The sequence below is a fragment of the Camellia sinensis genome, chromosome 9, assembly GCF_055761805.1.
Source record: "Camellia sinensis isolate YWXY chromosome 9, ASM5576180v1, whole genome shotgun sequence".
Taxonomy (NCBI): Eukaryota; Viridiplantae; Streptophyta; class Magnoliopsida; order Ericales; family Theaceae; genus Camellia; species Camellia sinensis.
In genome coordinates this window covers 192003282-192029986 of record NC_138969.1, presented here as the reverse complement: position 1 = coordinate 192029986, position 26705 = coordinate 192003282, and the positions used below count along the sequence as shown (strand labels likewise).

The 26705-nt window shown below is 32.9% G+C and overlaps 1 long non-coding RNA gene across 16 annotated transcripts; it reads left to right on the top strand.

Annotated features, from left to right (window-relative positions):
• Nucleotides 1-2729: 2729 nt before the first annotated feature.
• Nucleotides 2730-26590, top strand: LOC114257300 (uncharacterized). Of its 16 annotated transcripts, none has more exons than XR_014340802.1 (10): nucleotides 2743-3212; nucleotides 3940-4056; nucleotides 4915-4983; nucleotides 5363-5406; nucleotides 5484-5527; nucleotides 6572-6620; nucleotides 6943-7340; nucleotides 8255-8311; nucleotides 17305-25741; nucleotides 26224-26590. It is a non-coding gene; the product is annotated as an uncharacterized LOC114257300 (long non-coding RNA). The 16 variants fall into 16 exon arrangements; XR_014340799.1 differs by having other exon boundaries at nucleotides 5363-5527; nucleotides 17305-24394; nucleotides 24710-25741; XR_014340800.1 differs by lacking the exon at nucleotides 5363-5406.
• The last annotated feature ends 115 nt before the right edge of the window (nucleotides 26591-26705 follow it).

Below are 26705 nucleotides of genomic sequence, written 5' to 3'. Positions count from 1 at the left end.
ATACTAATATGGTAAGAGCTATCCAAGTATGAACTCCATTATTATTACTATTATTACTATGTGCAAGTCCACTCATTTGAAGCAAAACAATGTTGATGAGTAATTCATTTTGTTGGTTTTTTTTTTCTTTTTTTTCTTTAAATTGGGTGTTACATATAGAATTTTGTTTATTTTGTGATATACTTTTGTTCTTCTTAACTTGCTATCAAGAAGTATGGTTTACCATCGAGATTGTCTCAGCTTGTGTGGTCTTCTCTTAGCAAACCTTTATTTAAAAATTTTATAATCTCTTTGTGGTACGTGTGAATCTTTGTTCAATTGTTTCTGTGGGGACATATTTTTTAGGTTGTCCACGTAGCTAAGATCATTAGTTGAGGTGCCACGTGGATGGATCATGCTGCTAAGATATGATGTGATCATACCAGAATTCGATACATTCTGATATTGGACAAGAGTCCTAGATGATTTGAGATTCTCTGTTTGGATAGAGATAAGACTCTAAGAGGAGTTCATTCTAATCTAAATAAGAGGAGTCCAACATAGATGTTATCCTTATAAAAGATAGAGTCTTATGAAATAAGACTTCTAGGAGACAACAGTACTGCTAGTTATAAAAATAAGACACACTAGTAGGTCGAAGGTATGCTTTTACTTGAGAGTTGTTTACTTGTGCTGATATTTTGTGAGATAAGTTGACTGACTTGATCGTTAGAGTGCCCTTGGGTGGACGAGCCACCGTTGTGTTTGTTGTCTTCTTGTGTACAAGTGTTGGGCTCTTCTATTCTTCCGTGTGCTCTACGGCTAAATTCCTTAGAACTTGGCGATGAGATCTAGTTTGGTTGTGAGGCCAAAAATCAACACCCACAGTTTCTACTTTTTAGATGATATCATAATGGTCTTACCCTTTTTTTTAATATATATATATATATATATATATATATATATACATACTAATTTAAAAAGGCATGTACAAGGCACATGCTATTATTAAAATGTTTAAGGTTTGTATTTTGATATCTTTTTAAAAATTAAAATATTATTTTTATGAAATTGAATAGAATAAATCATTAGATATATGACAGAATTATGTAGCATGATATCTATCATTTTTTGATTTATTATACACCTTATGATGTAGACTCCAATTCTATTACTATATCATCTTGGGTGAATTTATGAATCGTTAACATTTCTTCCGAATTTATTAAAAAAAAATTATGGTGTATAACTTTTCTCAATTGATAAATATAAAATAAATATTGAGATAATTCTCTCATCTAAAAAAAACTATTAAGATAATTTACTGAACTAATAAAAAAATAAAAAAATACACATATGTACAAATGACTACAAATGACTACAAATGACTAATTTTTAGTTAGTTATACATAAATCATACTCACATAACAAATGACAATTTTTGTTAATAAGTAAATCATAAAGTAAATTAATAATTTTTAATGATATGAAAAATATTTTTTAGTTAACCATTTTGTTAATAAATAAATTATTAAGTCAATTAATAGTTTTTAATGATATGATAAATGTTTTTTAATAAATATTTTTGATAATTTCTTATTATATAGGAGAATATTTTTTTTCATGATTATTATATTAAATTAAAATTTATAACAAATGATAATTTATTATAGTTTAATTTCTTTTTCAACAATGTCTTCCAATAGGTAAAAGTTACAAACAAATACACAAAAAGTTTTAATAATAAAGAAAAAAACAAGCTTGACACCCTCAAACCGGTTTTGCAGTGCATCTTAAGCTATGTTTGGCAAAAAAAAAATTGAATTAAAATAGTCACAAAAATATAAAATAAGTTTAAAAGTCAATAAGACAAAATGTCACATCTAAATCATAATCATTTCACTTTTCTCTTACAAAAATCAAAAAAACTAAAAAAATCTACCTCAAACGAGATTTTTTAATTCCAAACTAAAAAATCAATCCACATTTTAAACAAAAACTAAAACATGCAAATTCACATAAAATACGGAGAATGTACAAACACATGACTAAAAGGAAACAAATATGTTTAATAACTTATGCTGCATCACCCTAATCTGTAAATCTCAATAAAACAGGTAAAAGATTAAAAAAAAAAAAAAAAAAAAAAAACTAATTTAAACATTGTATCATAATCATGTAAAACTGATGGAGACCCGTCAAACAGTTTACACATGCATACTGTCCACTAGTGCAGTGTTCAAAAGATTTGTCCATGAAAAACAAAAGAAGTGGCTTTGGGGCGTTTTGGCAGAAGTCAGTTTTTTTATTTTTTAACCTTTTTAAATCATATTATTTTTTTATTTTTTTTATAAAAAAAGTTAAATCATATTATTTTTCTATTTTTTCATTAAAAATGTTAAAATTCTTTAAAAAAATCAATTTTTTACCAACTCTATGCATTTCAAAAAATTAATTTTTTATTAAAAAAAAAAGACTAAGGGGTTGTTTGGAGTGTTCTAAATAAGTGTATTTTTTATCTTTTTAAACTAAAAAATTGAGGAACAAAATATGAATGTTTGGGTTAATTTTTTAACTTTTTATGAAAAAATATGTATTAAAAATTGTATAAATTAATATGTAAAAAAAAATTAAAATTAAAAATTATACAATCGTAATTTTTAACTTTTGATAAATAGTAATAATTTTTAACTTTTAAAATAATTTTCTAATTTTTTTTTAAACTTGTCAAACTTCATCTAAAAATTACTTTTGAGAGAGGAAGAAAAAGAGCCGTTGCTCAAAGCATTCCAATGACAAATGAGCATCCAACGGTTCAGCACTAGCCTCTAGAACAATCATCTCCCAAGTCTCTATGACACCAAGCTCTCTCTCTATCTGTCTCTCTGCTCTCTCTTCATTCCTCTCACCAGTCTTCATCTCTCTCGTCTCCTCTCCTCTCCTCTCCTCATATCTTCCAAATCAAACGGTAACCAAGTCATTCTTCCTCAAACTCTCTCTCGCTCTCTCTCTCTCACACAGATACGGAAGCTCAGCTACAGATCTGGAAGCTCCAGATCTGGCGCCGTGGATTTGTATATTTTTTTTCCCGATCTGAAATAGAGAAAGTTTAGATCAGCTCAGATCTGACCCACACGCATGAGATGATGGTGGTTTTTGTGCCGGAACGCAGAAGGAAGACCGCGGAGCTGTCGGCTTAGCTCCTCCGGCGAGGCAAAGCTGGGAGTCACCTGGTATTTTTTTGCTTAAAATCTGCTTCAGATTTATTGATTATTGCTTGGATTGCTTGAGATTTTTTGAGATTACTTGAAATTTGTTTGAGATTGCTTGAATGTTGTTGTTGTTTTCGTGACATTCTGTTTTAAAAAAAATTGTTGATTTTTTTTTTCAAATGTCAATTGCCAACACTGTTTAAACAAATTGGTGAGTTTTGTTTTGAAAAAATTTCGTGAATTTCTCAAAATGAAAAAATTGATCTGTTTTTGTGTGAGTTTTTCTAGAAAATGATGAGAGAGGGAGGGAGGGAGGGAGGGTAGGGGAATGAAGAAAATCAGTTGGTTTTGGGTGAGCTGGCAGATTTGCCATTGTTGTCAAATTTGGCAACAACTTTGATATTTGCCATTTTTAACAGCTGCTATATCTCACCATTATAGAACCCCTTTTTCATCATAGCTGCTATATTATAGCTTTGGCAGTTCCAATGGTTTGCCATTGGAGATGCTCTTAGCTTAGTAATAAGAAGTTAAATTTTAATTTGTTTTGAATCATATCATTTTTTATATTTATGTTTTTAAAAAATAATAAAAAAATCAGTTTTTTGAATTTGTTCTACGTGGCAAGAAATTGTCTTGGAGATACATTATAACCAACGGTTCACTATCTCTCTCACGGATGTCCTCCTCTCTCTCTGTCTTATCCTCATTTCAAATTTTAATCTCCTTCTCTCTGGTTTTGTTTCAGTCTCTCTCTCTCTCTCCCTTCTTGGTTTTTACCTATGGCAACTTTGTTGAGATTTGAGTGCACTGTTTGATCAAATGCAAGGTAGATCGGTGGATGCAACCAGCAAGAAAGAGATCGGTATCCTCTTCAAATTTTTCCTCCCTTTTCTAGGCATATCTAGGGTTTCTCAATTCATTTTTTTTTTTGTTGATTTTCTTTTTCGACTTTTTTGGTTTTATGCGTGTCTCTTTGTATGCATACACTATGTTATGTAAAATGTCTCACATAGGTCTCTGAAATATTTTTCTAAAATGAGTCTCCAAAATGCCTCGAACTTTTTATTTGGGTTTTCATTGGATGTCTAACATATGCAACACGAGAGTGTAGTTTTTTAGGGGGTAATCAAATGGCCTCAATTATATGGGTTTGATTGTGTTTCTCATTTATATTATGTGATTTGTTTCACCATTCCATTAATCTTTGTTTCTCATTTGGGTTTGATTGTATTTCTCATTTATATTGCCTCAATTAAAATCTGTATCTTTACCCCTCTATATTTTGTGTGTATCTCTTCATGCATACGCCATGTTCGGTAAAATGCCTCAATTAAAGTAGTTTATTTTCTTTTGGTTAAACCAGCTGCTTATATAATTCTATTTTTTTTGTTGTTCAAATAGTGAGTGAATCTATTATAACAGGCCAAGTAAATGTAGTGTATGGTGGTAAGGTTTAGCAAAAATAGAGGTATATTCAAATTGGTGATACAAACAATGGGAGTTAGATGTTATTTTTAATAATAAACATTAGGCAATTTTTGGACAAGGGATAATGGAGCTTGCTTACTTATATTTTCTATTCTTTGGAATGACATAGGCACGGATTTATTAAGATTATTTGAAACTTTCATTTGCCTAAGATTAAAATTTTAAAACTTCCACTCCCTCTCTCTTTCTCTCTCTCTCTCTGATGCTTTTAATTTTATTTTTCGAGTTGTAGGTCCCCAAAGTCCATCAAGGACCAAGGTTGAGAGCTGCAAGTTTTCTCTATTCTAACTACTCTCTTCCAGTAAGTCTTTACTTTATTCCCATTCTTAGTAATGTTAAATTAAGTTCCATTTGGGTACTCTCTCTCTCTCTCTCTCTCTCTCTCTCTCTCATGCTTTTGTGTTTTTGTGGGTATGCTTTCTTTCGTGTCTTGGGTCCTGTCAATTGATTTCGTAAACAATTTTATCAATATTTTAACAATGCCTTCATCAATTGATGAGCGGTTCTCTTTTTCCCTTAAAATGAGCTGTTTCTTCACTACATACATAGCCGTGGTGTGTCAACCTCTTAAGCAATTTTAGTGTTCATATTCAAACGTGCACAATATCAATATCAATATTGTGGCCTAGTTTTTGCTACTTTTTTTTTTTTAATCCAAATTTTGTTTTTTGTTGTGGCAGTGCGTTGGCTACTTCCCATGAGCAAACCAAATGGATCTAAAAGGGTTGGTTCATATTTTGCTTATGGGAGGATTTGAATAGTTGGAGCTATTTGAATATATATATATTTTTTTTTTTGCAGCTGCTATCCGTAGCATTTCAATGCACCATGTTAACCCTTTAAAGGTATCCTAATTCTTTAATAGAATGCTTGGCTTCCATTGGGAATAAAATTGTTCAATCTGTTTTTAGTTTACGAATTTTTTTTTAAATTTAATATTGTCATTTCTAAGTTATCGAAAATGATAAATGATAAAAACATATATACTCATTTCTTATTATAGAACATTTGTTGTCATATGGTTGCTTGGTCTAATTATTAGTTCCCTATTATTTGTCATATGTCATTTTAGCTACCATTTAGTAGGTTTGTTTATGTAGTGTTGATTGAATTTTTTTTTTCTTCAATTTCTTTATGGATAATTGAAAAGGAGTGCAGTTGGGCATAATTGTTTGTGTTTCTTTATGGTTTTGATTTCATTTATATGAATATGAAATGTGTTGAGATATATGTTATTAGAATCATACGATTTGCGATTCGATTCAGTGGGTAATCAATATGAACAGGTTGTATGAGTCGCAAATAGCCATGAATTGTAGGTGAATCGGTAAACCAAATCGGTGAATCGTGAAGTGATTGATTCGATTTGCTAAAATCAATGTTTGACTTTCTTTTTTAGTTTTTTATTGTTGGAAAAGGGTTCAGACAACCTTTTTAAGGTCTTTAGGATTACTATATGCCATCTTTTGACTTTCTCCCTCCCTCTTTTGTTAGTTGTTCATATCTCTTTATTCCCCTTAACATTATATCCACAAGTTAGTAGAGTTTTGTTAGTTTTATTTATAGATTTATTTATTTTTGCTACTGTTGTTGAAATATATATATAAAATTAAGATGAATCTTCCTTTCGAATTCTGCAAACCCTTCTGCTCCTTCATCTATGTTGGACACACCCACCTTTTATTGTAGTAGTTTTTTTTTTCTTTTGTTTGTTTGTTTGTTTGTTGTTGTTGTTGTTGTTGTTATCCAAGGAATAAGGTTTAAGTATGAAAGATCTTTTCTCCTAAAATCAATGCACAATTTTTTGTTGAGTTGGAGTGTTGTAGAGAAATTATCAATTCATGTAAGGCTGATGTTTTTATTCTTAATGCTTTGTACATGTGACGGAGGCATTGAAATTTGGTGAGGAGAATAGTTCTGAAGGCTCCATCAATAGAGGTAATCAAGATTCCATCCTTTTTTTTGCTTCTATTTTTTATTTTTTGTACATTCATGTTGTAAGTTGATTATTTAATCTTTTACTCGATTTCCATAGTTCAAAAACCAATTTCCTCATGTCACTTGGAATAAATTACAACCTATTTCCCGTTATTTTAATTAAATTTATTGTTATTCATTCCATTCTAAGGATTTGGGTATAGTTTTGCAATAATTGATGTTCAAAATAGTTGGTTTAACCACTATATAGTTTATGCTACTACAATGTTCACCTAATGCTTGATAAATTGTTTCTCTATTTGATGTGTTTATTAATTCACAGGGAATGGAAGGTGAGGGGAGATTAATCGAATGATCAAACTTTTGGTTGAGGAAAAAGTTTCCCTTTGCTGAACTTTTGATTGGGGTGAGGAAAAAGTTCCCTTTTTCTTGACTAGGTTGAGTTTATGAATTTATCTATTTTTTGGATAATGTTTTCTTTGCAAATTATTTTTATTATTTGTTTATTGTTTTTGGGAAAGACCAAAAAAATTAGCAGTTTTTTGTTTTTTGTTTGCATTACTTTTAAATAGTTTGAATGCTCTCAATTGGATCTCAGTTGTGAGTTTATGAAATATTTCTTTTGAGATTGTGGTTTGAAGATTTTTGAAACGGATGCTCCTTGCATTGTGGTGCCAAAGGTTATTTATGAAGGTTATCAAAGAAAGAGCATTTTTCTTGGTTAGTAAATCTCTCTCTTTTTCCCTCTATATGGATGTGTCTCTAAAACATTTTTTTGATATATAGTAGTTTCTCGTGTGAACCCCACATATGTATGTATGCGTAAAATATTTGCTACATAGATTAAAAAATAGAGAGGGGGGTGTGTGGGTGTGGGATAAGGGAGAGTAGAGATAGAGGGAGGCAAAAAGTGCAGATAAATGAATAAAATGGTGTGAGACAAATTGCTTCTTGAAAAGTTATCTGCCTAAGTGTTGAATTCCATGTCTCTAAAAGACTAACATTCTCAATTTTAGAAATTAAATATATTTGCTGAATCATTAGTGCTTGATGATGGAGGGAGGCATTTATAAACTTTAGTGCTTGATAATGTATTTAAGAGCTAAAATCTAATAATGTGTTTAGAACTTTCAATTAGTGGTTGATGATTTTTGCTTTTGCAACTATTATAGATAGTGCTTGATGTTTTGAGATTGGTGTAATTCATAGACATGTATGCTTGATTAGAGGGTTAGTTGATTGCCCAAAGAGAGGTGGTTTTGTTGATTAAGGTTTAGTTTTTTCTATTTTTTTTTACTTTCTATTTTTCTCTCTCTGTAATTGGTTCATTAACTAAGCTTTAGCAAGAGAGAAGTGTAATACGAAGAGTTTGAAACTTAAGCTTAGAAAAGTAAAATGAGTGTTGTAACTAACTAATACTGCAATATCACTCAGACTTGAGTGTAATATGTTCATGAGTTTGCTAATCATACATTTACTAATTGTGATACATTTTTCTTGCTACATTTTGGGCTTCGAGTGGCAGTGTACGATTTTTCTTTCCATATGCCTTTTCTTTTTAAATATTACCTATCAATAGTTGACATGAGAGATTATATTGCAATCATTGAGATTATATTCTTTTTGAATTTCAGCCGAAGTTCAAATGAGATTAACCTCCTCAATTAGAACAAGAAAGATTGATAGCTTGGGTAAGTATAACAGTGATACTATAAGAAAGGAACAATTTTTCTCTAAAATAAATTATTTTGTGAATAAATTTTTCATGTACTACATAAAAGATTAGACAGGAGAAGATTAATTCCAACATTATTTCCACCGTGCCTAAACTAGTAGTTGAATAAGGAGAATGTAAAAACCCATAACTAAAAGTAAACAAACAAATTTCTTTAATAACTTACATTGCATTATCCTAAGCTGTAAAAAAAAACTAATTTAAACATAGTATCATAATCATGTAAACTGATGGAGACCCATCAAATAGTTTACACATGCATACTGTCCACTAGTGCAGTGTTCAAAAGATAATACCATCCATGAAAAACCGAAGAAGTGGGTTTGTAATCAAAAGTCAATTTTTAATTATATCATTTTTTATGTGTTTTTTAAAAAAATAAAAAAAAAATCAGTTTTTAACCGTTAAAAAAATAATAATAATACAAGATAATCAAAATGGCCCTCTGTATAACAAAACCCTAACACAGTCGGCGTCTCTCTCTCTCTCTCTCTCTCTCTCTCTCTCTCTCACCTCTTTCTCTTTCTCCTCAACCGATGAATCACTACCGTCATCGTCAACACCACCACCACCTACTCTCTCTCTCTCTAAAACACACACGCTCTATATATATTGCGGTGGTGATGGAGGAAGAAACTACGCTTCCGTTGGCTCTTCTCAACGCCAGAGTCGGCCGCCTCGCTGCCACCCTCTCCTGTCGCAGCTGAAGCAACAGCACCGTCATTCGGTCACAGTTGCTCATCAATCCAAAGCCAAACCCTAGACCCTGCTGCTTTCGATCTCAGATCTCCGACGCGAACTTCCTCTTCCGCCTTTGTCGCAAGCCTCTAAAGTTTCCCCGTTGCAGTTGACAAGCGTCGCTGCCTCCTCCTCTTTCCGATGGCAGCTTCAGCCATAGACGACGTCACAACGGCAACTCTCTGGTCAATACTCCACTGCGTCCAAACCAGACCCTCTCTCCTCTCTCCTCTTCATCTTCTGCCACCCCCGATCTGCCGTTGCTATTGATCTGAACAATTCTGGTGTCGCCGCTCTCCGTGGATCTTCCTTCTCCGATAGAAGCTATATACATATATGTGTTTGAATCTATATATATACTGCTCTGTTTTTTCTTTGTGAAGTTTTTTCACTTTGAATTTGATCATACTTAAACGATTGCTATATATAGAAGCTCATATGTGTTTTAATCAAAATTTTTGATTTAATTCTAGTCCAGAGGCTATAGATTTTATATATTTTTTTTCTCATTGATTATATGAAAGTATAATCAAAAAAATTTATAGATCACTTTTAAAAATTTTGACAAATTGCTATCTGTTCATCAACAACAAATCCTATATGTTCATCAACAACATCACCAAATCATATCTGTTCATATTCATCGTCATCAACAACATAAAAATAAATAAATAAATAAATACAACATATTTGTTGAGCTCATCACCGAATATTATTTGTCTGTCATCATCAATATAACCTCAGACCATATCTTTGAAAAGATTTATTTTTTTCTTACATCGTAACTATTCTTTTTAGCATATTTATTATTTTTTTGTTATTTTTTCCTTTTATTGTAGGATGTGTTTGGCCTTTGAATCTTGTTTAGTTGTTGATTTTAATATAAATGTTTTACATGTTTAAATTAAAAATTTGAAAAAAAACTTCAGTCTCTTACTCTCTCATTTCTTACTCTCCCAACTGCATCTTTTGTGTAAGACTATTGTCTAGCTAAAATTGTGTCAATATTTGGTGGAGTGAAGTTTGGAGTGAAGGTGATAGGGACATTTCAAACCCTCAATCTCTTCCTCTCTCTTCTTCTCCGTCCAAAATTCCAGTCAACATTTTATACCCATTTCATCATCTCTTTGTTTCTCTCTCCACCTGGCTCCTGCAGCCAGTGTAGCATCAAAAAAATGTTCAACTGCATCTTCTATTGTCTAGCCAAAATTGTGTCAACATTTGGAGGAGTGAAGTTTGGAGTGAAGATGAAAGAATCATTTCAAACCCTTAGTCTCTTTCTCTCTCTTCTTCTCTGCTCAAAATTTTAGTCAACATTTCAAACCCATTTCATCATCTCTGTTACTCTCTTTTACTCCCTCCTCACCTAGCATCAGAAAATTTTCAACTGCGTCTTCTGTATTAGACTCTTGTTTAGCCAAAATTGTGTCAACATTTGGAGGAGTGAAGTTTGGAGTGAAACTTGCAATTGTTGTTTCTCTCTCAATGGAGGATTTAGGGTCTCAAAAAAGGGTTTGTTCTTATATTTTTGTTTTTCTTTTTCAGATATTTTGTAAATTCCATTGAACTAATAGTAATATTTATGTTTTCTTTTAATTTGGTCGAATTTTATACATGAGAAATGGGAAGCGAGGATGCACTGCGTTCAACAACATGCATACTCTCCGTCCTACTCAACTTTCTGTCAATGTTTTCAAGAGGACATCCAACAAATTACACTTTTGGTGATTAAATTTTTAGTCGCCAAAAGTCATATTTTAGCCGCCAAAATGTTTTGCCGACTAAACTTTTTGGTCGCCAACTTTGTCACTAGATGATTGTCGGGAAAGGTATTGGCGATTAAAAATTATTAACTCGAAGGCTTCAATTGGTGACTAAAAATTATTTAGTCACTGAAAGTCTTCAATTGGAGACTAATTTTTTAGTCACCCAAAGTTCATAATAAATTTAACATTATATTTTTAGCGACTAAAATTTTGTCACCATAAACTTAACCATTTAGGGCGACCAAACTTTTGGTCGCTACTTTTCTTTTTTATTCGTCTTATTTCTTTTGTTTAGTCACCAAAAGTGTTTTTTCTTTCTTTCTTTTTTTTTTTTTTTTTTTTTGGTTACTAAATCATTAGTCGCCTAAAGTCTTTTGTTTATGGTTATTAAATATTGAGTCGCTAAAAGATTTGTTTCTGTTTAATTCTTTTTTTAGCTATGAACTATTTAGTCGCTAAAAATATTTACTCCATTTTCAACTACCAATTGTTTAGTCGGCAAAAACATCATTTCATGTTTTTTTTTTTAAATCAATTTTTCCACAACGTGTATATAGTAATAGGTATACAAACAAAACAATACATATATATTATCACCTATTCCACAATCTGCATCTATTTCACTTACAACTATCTAAACAAAAGAACAACTTTTAATGTCAACATTGCATATAAACTAAGTATATTCCAACTAAAAATAGTAATTTCATACAAAACAAATAATCATACGAGCTACCGGTGACATCCATACACCAACTATATATGAAATCAAACGACTTAAATCAACCTCAACAAGAGCAATCATAACTGTATTATAAAATCATACAGTGGGAGTCCCCCATTGCCATGGATATGGAAACCGTATCTTGCATGTTGAGAAGTAATAGAAGCCCTTATAACAAGTGCAGCACAAAGCCAAAGTTGGTGGGAGAAAATCATTTGTAGTGCTTAAATAATGTTCATGTCCCCCAAGAACATGATATGAAACACAATTCATTTTTTGACGTTAGAATTATGCATGTAAAACCTTGACCAAATGCAGAATGAAGAAAAATAGTGTAAGTTAAATAAAGGGACACTTACCAATCAATCGTAGTAACTGGACTTATTTACCTATAGGTCCTTACAGATAAATTTATCATTGTAAATTTATTCATAAAAGCAAGAGAGACTGATAAATTTATCACTTGTTTGATGATCAAGTTTGTTTTTCAAATCTCCAGTGTGTCACATAATTCATATATGGGGTGTCCAAGTAGCATACGGCTAATTAATGCAATAGGCAATCAATAAAATTTCTCATGACATTATGAACATCTAAACTAGATGATCTCTTCAATCCAGTTATTATAATAACTACTAGACATGATTGTCAACAGCTTTCACACGGAAAACCTATACTAACAAGAATTCAAAAGCTCTCCATCTCCCAATTCACCAAAAGAGGCCTATATTTCAATGAGCCACCAAAAGGAGTACCAATGTACTCCATATAAAACGTGCAGTGCCAAATTAGGTATGCATACAACTCTAAAAGTGTGCATGTCCATGGTAATTTGTGTACGCAATTGATCCATACTGAAAATAAATCCTACAAATTATTACGTTTTTTTTCCTTCTCAGGTCATCCAAAGATGGGACACTTGAAATGTGGCTTACTATTTGAAAATCCCTCGCGCTCAAAGTTTACTCTAACTATCAGCTGTATTATTTCCCTTTTTCCAAGCACTAAATAATGTAGTTCCTACATTAATATTTCTAAAATTTAAATAGCACCACACGCTGACTTTTCCATCTTTTCCAACATCCGATTCTTGTATTTTCCATTTTCTATATGTTAAATTTCAACATGTTGCTAAAATTATATAGGACTTCAACAAAATGCAAGCCAGCTTCATGCTCATAACATCAATAGAATCTCACTCAAACCAAATGGAGCACCCGATAAGCCTGCCTACCTTCACTACTGTGGAGAGAATATACAACTTGAAGCCCTGAATGTCTATGTCTATGATAACAACCATGTTTACCAATAGAAAACAACATTGGGTTCTTAACGAAGCAAAACACAATTTTATGCCAATTCAATATGCAAAAGTAGAGCATACATCACAAAAGATAAAATAAAATATAAAAGAATAATATATTTGAGTAATATAAAGCCCAAGTAGTGAACAAAGTGCCTCAACATGTAATCAAGACCCATTCCAGCTCTCTTTTTGTGCCTTTTGAATCCTGTTAATTCATTCTTGCTAGATTTAACATATAACGGCATTCAACCAATTTTCTTAAGGTGAATGTAGTTAATTTCCCCCAAGTAATTTGTAACTTTGAGCAATTTTCACATCCCAACTCAATCTATTTCTGTTCAATTAGTATCCTAGACTTTCCCCATTGGCCAAAAGTTCACAAAATCTAAATTGTTTACTTTGTGTTTTTCTTAACAATCACCAAGGCTGGGCAACAATTTGATTATTCTGGAGATCAGAATTGAGCTTTGGATTCTGGCATTTGTTTAGCCAATATTGTTTACCCTTGCAAATTTTTATTGGTGCAACCAAATAAAAAAATAAAATAAAATAAAAATAAAAACACACACACCCTAGTAATTGAAATTCATAATATTCAAATCAGTAACATTGCTGTCAAATCACAATTTGGGGCTGGGTCGATTTAAGGTTGGGTTTGTGTCAAAGTGTGCGAATGGAAGAAGACGTAGAGAGAGAGAGAGAGAGAGGGGGGGGGGGGGCGAAATAGAGACATACCTCGGGTAAAGTCAATTGTGGATTGATGGAGGTGCGATGGTGGTGATGGAGGTGATGCTCCTACACCCAACATCGATGGACACAAAGCAAGAGAAACAGAGGCGAATAGAGGCGAGAGAGAGAGAGAGGGGTAGTGAGTCACAGTGAATCGGTGCTCTGGTTGCCAGCAAACGCGAGGAGGAGAGGCGGAGGAGAGTTGTTCCATGGCTGGTGGAGCGGCGGTGAGAGAGGAAGGGGAGAGGAGCAGCAGAGGGGGAGAGGGAGAGAGATGCTGATGTGAGAGAGAGAGAGGCGCTGGTTTGTTTAGTGTTTGGTTTGGAAACAATATATAAATCCCTCTAATTCTCGACTAAACATTTTGGTCTCTAATTAATTTTATAAATCCCTCCAAAATTTGAAATGTCTCCCTCCAAATATTTTAGTTCTTTGGCGACTAAAAATTTTTTAGTCGCTGAAAATAAATGTCAAAGATAAAAAGTAAATTTTTGTTTTTCATTCGGCAACTACATAATTTTAGTAGCCAAAATACATTTTTGGCTACTAAATACATTTTGGCGATTAAATATTTTTTAGTCGCTGAAAATATATTTTTGCCGACCAAACTTTTGGTTGTCAAAGATAAAAATTAAATTTTTGTTCTTCATTCGTGACTACATAATTTTAGCAGCCAAAACTAACTATATAGCGACTAAAATATTTTTTCAGTTGCCAATTGTGTGGCATTTTTCGCTACTAAATTTTTTTTTAGTCACTAATAATCAATATACCCTGACTAAAAAAAATTAGTAGCTAAATATTGTATTTTTGCCGACTAAAATTTTTTTAATCACTGAAAATAAATGTCAAAGATAAAAAGTAAATTTTTGTTTTTCATTCGGCAACTACATAATTTTAGTAGCCAAAATACATTTTTGGCTACTAAATACATTTTGGCGACTAAATATTTTTTAGTCGCTAAAAATACATTTTTGCCGAGCAAATTTTGGTCGCCAAAGATAAAAATTGAATTTTTGTTTTTCATTCGGCGACTGCATAATTTTAGTAGCCAAAACTAACTATACAGCGACTAAAATATTTTTTCAGTCACCAATTGTGGCATTTTTAGAACCTAAATTTTTTTTAGTTGCCAATAATCAATATACCCCAATTAAAATAAATTAGTAGCTAAATATTATACTTTTGCCGACTAAGATAATTTTTGGTTGCCAATCAAATTTTGTCGCCAAAAGTGCAATTTGTTGTAGTGATCACCAAAGGCTAAGGAGTTATGATGATCTTTCAATCTTGAAATCATATTTTCTAAATATACGGAGCAATGTAACGTTATTTGTGATCGAGAGGATACTCGATCTGTTTTTTGTATTGGCGTCCAAGCCTAGAATATGCATATGGAAATATAGTTACGATATGTTGAAGATTATTTCAATGAGATTTAATTTCCGTGTTGTTTTCAGGTTTATGTTTTGCATCTTTTTTTTGTGTTCTATGTTTTCAAATATTATTATTATCAATTTAATGATTTTTTTTTTTTAAAAAAAAATTGTTTATCAATACTTGTATAGGTAAATTGGTGATGCCTTAGCAACTTTGTTAAAAAATGAGTGTTATGAAAATCTTTGAATGCTGTGTTTGATTGGGAATTTGGAAAGGGATTTGAAAAAAGAAATGAAAAAGGTGTGTGAAATGGTGAAAGGTAGAGGGAGTTAGAATCTCTGACAGGAAGCAAGTAAAATTATGTTTCATGACCCAAAACAAATATAGTATGTATATTAATTTAAATTTTTTTATCTATTTACTATTACTTGTTTAGTTTCCTATCGTTTATGGTTATGTATTTTCATATTTTCGCTCAAGCGCTGATTTGGATCGGGGCTTAAAGAACGATATTAGAGTTTTGAAAACAATGGTGGAACACGTGTCGATTCACAAACCTTCCAACTATCAGGCTTATCCCCGTGCGCTTAGCCTATTTTACCGTTCATGAAATGATGCCCAATTGAAGTCGGGTCAAGAGTTGAGGTATAATTTTTGTTAGTTTTTTCAAATTTTATTTGTTATTGATATTATTTCTTCGTAACTTTCTTATTTGATTATATTTTATTTTTTTGTTAACTTGTAGGGATACATTGTACTTTGTGTACAAAAATGCATCGTTTTTTAGTTGCAGCCATAGGCTTTAATTCTTTTTCAAAACCTAGGACTTCGTCGAGGTGAATGTTGCTTTGTTTGATAGTATCATGAATTTTGAACATAGTGTTTGCAGTATACCAGGTTAGAGAACTTATTGTTTGAGTGTCACGAAGCTAGCCAAAGTATTAATTATAAAAATGCAACCCGGTATAATTTTTGAGTATTTAATTTTAGCTTTGTGACACTCAAATAATAAGTTCTCCAACTCGGTATACTGCAAACACCATGTTCAAAATTCATGACACTATCAAACAAAATAACATTCACCTCGGCGAAGTCCTAGGTTTTGAAAAAGAATTGTGAAACCTATGGTTGCAACTGAAAAACGATGCATTTTTGTACGTAAAGTTGTGTCCCTACATATTAACAAAAAAATAAAATACGATTAAATAAGAAAGTTACAAAAAAATAATATGAATAACAAATAAAATTTAAAAAAACTAATTGTACCTCAACTCTTGACCCGACTTCAATTGGGCATCATTACATAGACGGTAAAATAGGCTAAGCGCACGAGGATAGGCTTGATAGTTGGGAGATTTGTGAATTGACACATGTTCCATCATTCTTTTCAAAACTCTGATATCGTTCTTTAAGCCCCAATCCAAATCAGCTCCTGAGCTAAAATATGAAAATATATAACCATAAACAATAGGAAACTAGACAAGTAATAGTAAATGGATAAAAAAATTTAAATTAATATGCCTACCGTATTTGTTTTGGGTCATGAAACATAACTTTACTTGCTCCCCCGTCAGCGATTCTAACTCCCTCTACCTTTCACCATTTCACACACTTTTTTCATTTCCTTTTTCAAATCTCTTCCCAAATTTTTAATCAAGCAGAGCCTTAGGAGATTTCCATGGTACTCATTTTTTAACAAAGTTGCCAAGGCATCACCAATTTGCCTATACAAGCATTGAGAACAATTTTTTTTTTAAAAAAAATCATTAAATTGATAAGAATAATAATTGAAAACATAGATCACAAAAAGATGAAAAACACCTGAAAACAGCACGGAAATTAAATCCCATTGAAATAATGTTCGACATATCGTAACTATACTTCCATATGCGTATTCCAGGCTTGGACGCCAATACAGAAAACAGATCGGGTATCCTCTCAGTCACAAACAAAGTTGCATTGCTCCGTATATCCAAGAAATAGGGTTTCAAGATTGAAGGATCATCCTTAGCCTTTAGTGATAATCAAATTGTCGAGCAAAGGATGTCCTCTTGAAAACGTTGACAAAAATATTAGTTCAATAAAATTTACATAAATATAGAAAAGCAAAAATATAAAACAAACCCTTCTTTGAGAACCTAAATCCGCCATTAAGAGAGAAGCAATAATTGCAAGTTTGAGAGCAGATGGAGGGCACTGCCCTCTTTCATCTTCACTCTAAACTTCCTCCAAAAGTTTTACACAGAGTCTTACACAGAAGATGCAATTGAAAATTTGAAAATTTTCTGATGCTAGTGTAGCTGCAGGAGCTAGGTGAAGACGGAGCAAGTGAGTTTGAAATGTTGACTGAAATTTTGGGGGTTAGAAGAAGAGAGGAAGAGATTGAGGAGGGTTTGAAATGTCTCTTTCGTCTTCGTCGCCGCTGCCTATCTCGGACACTACCCACAATGATCATTTGGTTTAATTTTAGAATTATAATTTGAGTGTGGAGTTGTGTTTTGAATTTTGAGTTTTTGAATTATGATTTGAAAAGAGAAAATTTGTTTGATTATGAGTTTTGAAATTAGTTTTGGGATGATTTGTACTTTTTTTTTTAGAGAGAATGTGAGGAGAGAGGAGACAAAAAAAGTGATTGATTAATTAATTAATAATAATAAAATATAAAAAAATAGAGAAGAAATGAGTTTTGAATATAATTTTGAAATTGTATTTTAAAAATTGAAAACAGAATTGAGTTTTGAAAATTAAACCTAACGTAAATTATCCCTTCTCATTTGCACACATTCCTACAAATATTTATCTGTTCTTTATCTCTCTCTAAACCAAGCTCATCTTTCTCATCCGCCAACTCCAAGCTGGTGCCAAAAATTTGGGAATCGCTCCAGATTTATCCATTTTCCATCGACACAATCACAGTGAGACTCGAATTTCTCTGAGAAAATTCTATGGTACCAATCGCATAGTCTCTGATGTAGAACAAGTAGCTGAAGACTTCTTGGAACAATTAGACCGACGAAAGGCAAGAAAGATACTAGATTAAGAGCAATAGCGACACTTTTGGGATGAGCTAGGAATTGTCTCAAATTTGATAGTCTGATCAGAAACGGCATTTTAAATCGAAATCATCGCGCGAGTAGTCGGCGATGATGAATGCTGGATTTTAGCCAAATTCATTCGTTTAATCCCTTCAAATTAGTGATTCTGTCGTTTTAGGAAAGTTTCGTTTGGGAAATAACTTTATTAAAATTTTCTGTTTATTTTCGTGTCTAGCAAGGATTTATTACAAATTATAATTCAATTTTTCTTGAATTTTTTTTTTTTTTTCCCTTGTGGATTCAAGGATTTTGTTCGTCTACTAGAACGATGTAACGATATCGAGCCTCGTGTGATTTAATCCCTATTGGCAGTGATCGTGGGGTCGAGGCCCTATGTAGCATATGAGAAACAAGAAGAGCAATTGAACAGAGTGCGCATCGGAGGATTTACCCGAGGTCAGAGGAGTCTGAACCAAAGTTTGAACAACTTCCAGCCAACTATCAACCCAAAAGGCAACAACAACAAGGGTTCGATGAGTACCGAATGAAGATAGATCTTCCCCAGTTCAATGGAAATCTGCATATTGAGGAATGGAGCGATTTTTTAGAGATGGAGCGATTTTTTAGAGTTGTTCCAAACTAAAAGGAGCTGGTGCAGTATGGTGGGATCAATTGAAGAAAAATATTTGGTGTCGGATGAAACAACTCCTTCAGGACAAATTTTTACCACCAGATTATGATCAATACTTGTTTTAGGACCAAAATTGCACCCAAGGAAGCTGATCTGTATTTGATTATAGAACTGAATTTTGCGAACTTTTAGATCGCAAAATCTGAATGAGACTGAAGGACAGCGTGTAACCCAGTACCTCAATGGGTTAAAATTAACCATTCGAGAGAAGATGGGGTAATCGATAATGTGGATTGTGGATGAAGCACATAATATGGCTCTCAAAGCCGTGCTAATGGAGCGCAAGACAACCTATTTTGGATATCGTTGGAACTTTCCTGATTCATCGTTTCCTACTACGGAAAAAGAAAAAGGGGCTGCCCAACCAACAGTCCAATGAATCAGCAGTACCGCTGGAGGAAACCAGATGACTGGATCAAGTAGCAGGGAGGCACCTCGAAACACAAATCCTTATGCTAAACCAGCAACGGATAAGTGGCAAGCTTGGCCATCGCTCTAATGTGTGCCCAGAAAGGACTATTAATTTAGTTGAAGAAGAAGATGAAATTGGGGATGATGAAGACGCAGAATATGAGGGTGATCAGTATGATGGTGTTGAATTCGCCAAAGAAGAGGGAGAACGAGTCAATTGTGTAATTCAAAGGGTTCTATTTTTAAAGGGTTCAAAAACTGAGGACCTCAGTCAACGTCACAGTATTTTTCGCTCTTCTTGTACCATAAATCAAAAGGTGTGTGATTGTGGCTAGACGATTGGTAGCGCACCTGAAGTTGTCTCCTGAACCACACCCCTCTCCTTGCAATATCTGCTGGATCAAAAAAGGACCTGCTATCAAGATAACTGATGCTAGTCATGTATTAGTTATAATGTTTGATTGGGGGTCTCATAAAATTGCTATGGTTGTGAAATCAATGGTACCTGAGGCCAAAGAGAACAATCACACCCATCCCTTAGAAAATTCAACCATTATTGGACGAATTCCAAGGGCTTACTGCTGATGAGTTACCGGATGAACTTCGACCCAAGTGCTTACTGCTGATCAGCATCAAATTGATTTCATACCAAGAGCAAGTCTACCAAACCTACCACACTACAAAATAAGTCTAAAAGAGAGTGAGATCCTGCGAGAGAAAGTTGAAGAATTGCTGCGAAAGGGACTTATTTGTGAAAGCCTAAGTGCTGTTCTGGCATTATTAACGCCAAAGAAAGATGGAAGGATCAAAGTGGTTTTCAAACCATCAAATTCGAATCCATCCTGGGGATGAATGGAAAACAGCGTTCAAGCCTAAGGATGGTTTGTATGGTTCGGCCTTTCCAATGCTCCCAGCACCTTTATGCGAGTTATGTATCAGGTATTACGACCTTTCACTAGGAAATTTGTCGTCGTTTGTTTTGATGACATCTTAATCTACAGTAAATCAGAGGACCACATGGCCCATTTACGGAAGGTGTTGACAGCGCTAGAGGTAAGCAAGTTGTAAGTTAACTTTAAGAGTGTAGTTTCCTCACAAGTTCCTGGGTTATGTGGTTAGTTCAGATGGTTTAGTGATGTTCAAAGTTTCCATGGGTTGGCTACATTTGATACGCGTTTCATTCGAAGTTTCAGCACTATTGTGGCACCAATCACAGAGTGCATGAAAAAAGGAAAATTCCTGTGGGATGATGATGCGGAAAAGAGCTTCTTGTTGATCAAGAGAAGTTGTGCACTGCACTAGTGCTGGCTTTGCCCAGTTTTGAGAAGATCTTGGTAGAGTGTGATGCTAGTGGTGTGGGCATTGGGGCCATCCTATCTCAAGAACATAAACCAATGGCCTTTTTTAGCGAAAAATTAAGTGAAGCTCAGCAAAAGTGGAGCACTTATGACCAAGAATTTTATGCAGTGGTTCGAGCTTTGAATCATTGGGAACATTACCTGATACACATTACCTAATACAGAGAGAGTTTGTGTTGTATACTGATCATCAAGCCTTAAAGTTTATCAACAGCCAGAAGCACTTGGATGACATGCATGTAAGATGGTCTACTTTCCATAAAAAATTTCCTTTTACTATTCACGACAAATTAGGGGTTCTAAATTGAGTCACGGATGCCTTGAGTCGACGGGCTAGTTTATTAGTCACGTTGACACATGAGATTGTGGGTTTTGAGTTCCTGAAAGACCTTTATCCAGATGATGATGACTTCAAGGAGATATGGGCAAAGTGTATTCAAAGGCAACCAGTCACTGATTTCCACATCACTGATGCCTATCTATTTCGAGGAAATCGCTTGTGCATTCCTCGTACCTCTTTGTGCTTGGGAAGAACGATATTTCTAGCCTTAGTTGAAGTGAGATATTGGCAATTTTGTGAGGAAGTGCTACATTTGTCAGGTATCCAAAGGGCACTCTCAGAATACTGGCCTCTATAGATGCCTCTACCTGTTGCTAACAACATTTGGGAAGACTTGTCGATGGACTTTGTGTTGGGACTCCCTTGTACCCAATGTGGAGTTGATTCTGTGTTCATAGTGGTTGACAGGTTTTCAAAGATCGCGCATTTTCTTCCTTGTCGAAAGACTTCTAACGCCTCTCATGTAGCTCGATTATTCTTTCGAGAAGTAGTTCGTTTGCATTGAGTCCATTACCTTAGATCGTGATGTCAAGTTCCTTAGCAACTTCTGGGTGACTTTGTGGAAGAAATTTAACGCAACCTTGAATCGTAGTTCAACCTCACATCCTCAAACAGATGATCAAACATGGGTGAGTAATAGGACTTTGGGCAATTTGGTTCGCAACGTTTGTGGAGACAAGCCAAAGTAGTGGGATCTTGTTTTGCCTCAAGCAGAATTTGCATATAATAGCGCAATTCACAGTGCCACAGGAAAGTCATCATTCTCTCTGGTGTATGTCACGCCTCCAAAACATGCAGTTGATTTGCTCCATTTGCCTCAGGGTCCAGGAGTGAGTACTGCCACCGAATCCATGGTCAAACAAGGCCAAGCAATCTAAGAAGAAGTACGACAAAACTGGGAGGAAACAAATGCTAAATATAAGGCAGCCGCAGACAACCATCGGCGCTCTAAATTTTGAAATTTGAATTCTTAAATCATAGGTGAATATTCATTAAGTGATTTATTTACTATGATTTAAATTTTAAATTTTAAATTTTAAATTTCAATTTTTAGTAGTCAATTGATGTTTTTTTCTTTAAAAAAAAAAAATCAAAAAGCAAGATAATTGGGTTGAGAGTTTGAAGCTCTTAGTGCTCTTATAGTTTAGAAACTCCATTTTCTTTATATAATACTAGCAGTAACCTGTGTGACACACGAAAAAAAGACAATAGACATTTTGTGTGATAAATAAATTATTTTAATCTTGAATTATGTCTTGGCAAGCCAAGATGTTAGGCCATCATGGTAGATGTTAACAATAATTAACTCATAAAATTTCACAATGAAATTTGATATGCATAAAAATTTGTTAATTATGAAGATTATTGGGGGTAATATTATCACAATCACTTGATAGCATAAATAATTTGTATCAAACTATAGCGTCATGCCGGGAAAAAAAAAATATGTATATATATGTATATATAAACTCAAAAAAGCGATCATTAATAAATCTCAACCTTTAATTGTAATTTCTAAGTAGGTTTTTGAATTTTTTTAATATGAGTTTGTTACCCTGCTCATAGAAAAAACTTCTCAAACAAATAAATAAATCATCAATTGATCCTGTTAGCAACTCTATATCATATGAGTATAATTCATTCTCCATAATCATTTTCTTCATTAATACTTGCGTAGTTCCTACAATATTTAAGAAAAAAAAAATCAAAATAAGAACTTAGTAGGATTATAAAAATTATAGTTTTAATCCATTTTATTTATAAAAAAATGATGACAAGCTATTTGAATTGTATTTGAAGAAATATAATAAATGATAACTTTAATCATTATATACTAACAAATAAATTATATAGGCTACTCAACAAAACAATGGTCGAATGCAACTAAAATCATGGACATTAAATTAAATCATATGAGCTCTAAATTGATAGTATGATCTAGAAAATCAACTAATAATAATAATAGTTATGATACATAGCTCTAATACTAGAGAGAGGAGCGTGGGCCTCACCTTCACATGGGCACTCTCCACATCATTAGAGCTGCATTAGAGCTCAAACATTATTCTAATAATAAAGAGAGATCGACAAATATGTAGTACCTCCCTACCATCTCTGTGTTCTATTCATTAATTTCATGTGTCGTATGGAAGTGTTACTTGTATGGATCCTTCAATAAAATAAGAAAACAAATTTGTTAAGAAATTAATTCTAAACTTCATTATTGGAAAAACAAAATTTTCAAAGAGATACTAAATTGAGAGATGGGATTGAAGAAATACTATAACCAAAAAAAGAAAGAAAAACACACACACACACACAGAGCAATGATCCAATGCAAACTATTTCAATAGTTAAAAGAAATAACATCAAATTATTACCTTGAATAAATATAGTGACGAAAATTTATTTTGAAAGATTTTTGTACTGCATCCTCTCATGTAGCCTTCCTCATCCTATTATTAATACTCTTCTTATTCTGAGCCAACATAGTCTTCCTGTATTAATTCATAACAAATTCTTAAATAATTTTCAAACAATATGGAATTACATTCTAATAATATAATTGTTTTGCACCCAAAAGTATGCAATCACCAACTAAAATAGAGATTATCTAACCAAATCTAAGTACAATTTATTCAAAACATAAAATGATTTGAACATAAAGGCACATATGAATAAAATCCTAAATCATTTGAAAATATGGACATTCAAGGTGTGCTTGTGCGTTTTGTGTTTCATCTTAAGAAATTAAACCATGGGAAGTTAAAGATAGAGGAGAAAAAAAATCAAACAAAAGGGATAAGTATTGATTAGAAAAATATATATATATATATATATTTTATCTTTATCACTAAATCAATAATAACGAATAATAAAAATTATGAGCAGAAGATTAAGAATTTAAAAGGAGAAATGAAGTTATAGATAAGTACAAATCATATCCTTATTTAAATTTCATTATTTCAAATTTTTTAATTTTTAATATATGTGATAGAGGGAGAAAAAATAGGAGTAAATCCAAATAAAGATTTAGATAATGCTTTTGGTAGATATAGATTAACAAATCATATTCTTATTTATATCTAAATTTCATTATTTCAATTTTTTTAATTTTTATTTGAATTTTTATTATATTAAAAAAATTAGAAATTAGGGAAATGAGGTAGGGAGACTTCAGAAACTGCCACGTAGAAGATAGAACTTTGAGATATTAGTATTGACGTTTTGAAGAATTTTAAGAATACATTACATTTGCTTATATATTTTTTGCTTATATATATGTAGTATAGATATAAATAAGTAAAGAATTAACTATTATTTTAATTAATTTTTTTAATTTTTATAAAAAAAATATACAAAAAGTTAAAAGAAAAATTAATTTTTTGACAATAATTTTTTAACTAATAGTTACCAAAACAATCCCATAAATACCAAATCAGTGATTGTATTCCAAAAAGATGTCACAATTGCTCTACAATTGTGTTTGCTGCCACGGTGAAAAGTATAGAAGGAGGAGTTGTTCTAAGCGGCGGAGCAACTCGTCTCCTCTCATCTCAGGTACTCCCTCCGACCTCCTCTTCCCATTTGATTTTGTTTTGCTGTTTTGTTGATAATTATTATGGGAAATTATAAAAAAAAAATAATAAAAATTTAACACTGATAACGGCTTATTTTGAGAAATAGGTTAAAAGTTTTTTTTTTTGTTTTTGTTTTTTGTTTTTTTTGCTTTTTTGAAAAATATATATAGAAAAATAAAAAATAATAATGACTCAAAAAAGTCAAAAAATTGAAAAATTAACTTTTAGCCGAGTTTTCAAAAATAATCTTCCCAACCAGATTTATTTATTAATTTTTTTTCTTCCGCTTCAATAGAACTTACTTGGGTCCCTTCCTTACTACTGCAAGCAGCGAAAGAAATGGAAGGTTTCAATATGGAAGGATCAAATCCATCATCCTTGGTGTATCTTTGTGTGAGCACAACCAAACTTTCTGGTGAACAAAAAACGAGTTGGTATATAATCAATTTCAATGAAGCAGCATCTATCCTTGGGCCCTGTCACAAAGAAAATGGAAAAAGAAGCCAAGAGAAGAGCCAATCTGGTTAAGAAGATAGCTGAGATATTTATTAGTGGAGGGAAAGTAGAGGAGACGGGGGAGTTCTTCTCCACACCGGTCACCCCGGTGTGTGAGACCCCTAATATGGCAGCATTTGGTTGTTTTTGGACTACATTGGAATCGGTTGTATACTGCTTTGGGGCCACACGAGGTAGTCACAAAGTCAAGTATTGGGCCCTTGCAGAGATTCAAAAAGGCAAGGAGGTAGCTCCTAGCTGCCAAAGTTGTGGTAAAGCTGTGGGTATTGATAGGAAAATTTGTCTTTGGAGGCACTAAGCCCTGGGGTGGTTCTAGCACCAACTGTAGTTCACAGGCGTGGGCGGAAGTGTTTCATGCTTCCAATAATGAATGGAAGCCATTGAAACAACCTTCCTTCCATGCGCCCTGTGTATTTGTTTCTGTTACCCATGCATAATGAAAAAATCATTATTGTTGGATCACTATATAAGCGCTGGTTGTATGCTTATTATGTTTGTCAAGATTCGTGGGATGTGGTGGATGAAAAATTTGAGCTCATATCTCCATATTATGATCTCAATGAGAGAGAATATTTTTGCGGTCGTATCCATTTTTGGGCATTGAAAGAAGTTTTGTTGGTTTTAAGAGATGATCCATGTTTTCCACTACTCTTTTTTCACTTACATGATGAAACATTTTGCCTGATATGGGAGGATTATGAGTATTCTGCTGGATCGAGAGAGGAGTACTCGGTTTGAGTGTGAAGCCATTGTCTACCGAATATTATCTCCCTGATGGAATTGTTATCAACTCCTTCGATGGCATGGTGCTGTAAGTTCATCTCTTTAGCTTCTTCCTTGGCATTTTTTTCCCCCATGAACTGCAATTAAATTAATTTGATACTTGAAAATTTGGAACAACCTGACAAGCTGATTGTTCAAGTTAAGCTTGCCATAACTAGGTAATTTTCTTCCTTTTACCTTTTTAATCTATCTCTCATGCTCTAACCAAATTACTTTTTGTATGATGTTTGTGAACATATAATGTCATTGTAATCCGTGTTATCCAAATTCTTAAACCATTTTGTCAAATTCTTACATGAAGTATGTTATGCCAAATAGATAGTTGACGTTGTCAATCATAACATTGCATTAATTTATGGTGAGATTTAGATGTTCATTTATGTATTTTTGTTGTATGGTTTTCCATGTTGTGCTCATATTGATTATGTGCTTCAGAGGTTACTTTGTTGTTGCCTGCTGCTGCTATTACTTTTATGTGTGGTTTTTGATGTATTGATGCGCACTTCGCAGTAACACAGGTGGAATGGGGGTAACTTCTGGTTCCAGATAGGACATTGAAGGTAGAGCATCTACCATTGCATTGTGGGAATGGTTCGGGAAGGTTCTTGTTTCAAGACACTGCATGACTTATTTGATACTAGTATTTGTTTTTTTGAATTTGCTTAACAATCTGTTTTTAATGCTTTATTATATAAGGTATGTAGAATCTTGGTTTTCATTTTCTAAGTAATTTCAGATGTGTAGACATTTTCTCTTTTTTTTTTTTAGTGTAATTTGTTTATTTCGCTATGATGCTATTGGAAGTACATTGAAATGCTGATTGAAAGAAAAAAAAAAAAGAATTGAATGTGTTCACACTTTTGAAGTGTGAATAATATACCGATTGTGATTGGTCTAATTCAATAAATTTTATATTAAAAAAGTGCATTGATCCCACGTCAAGTTTTGGACTCCAGTAATTTGATCCAATAGAAATTTGTGTATTATTCTCC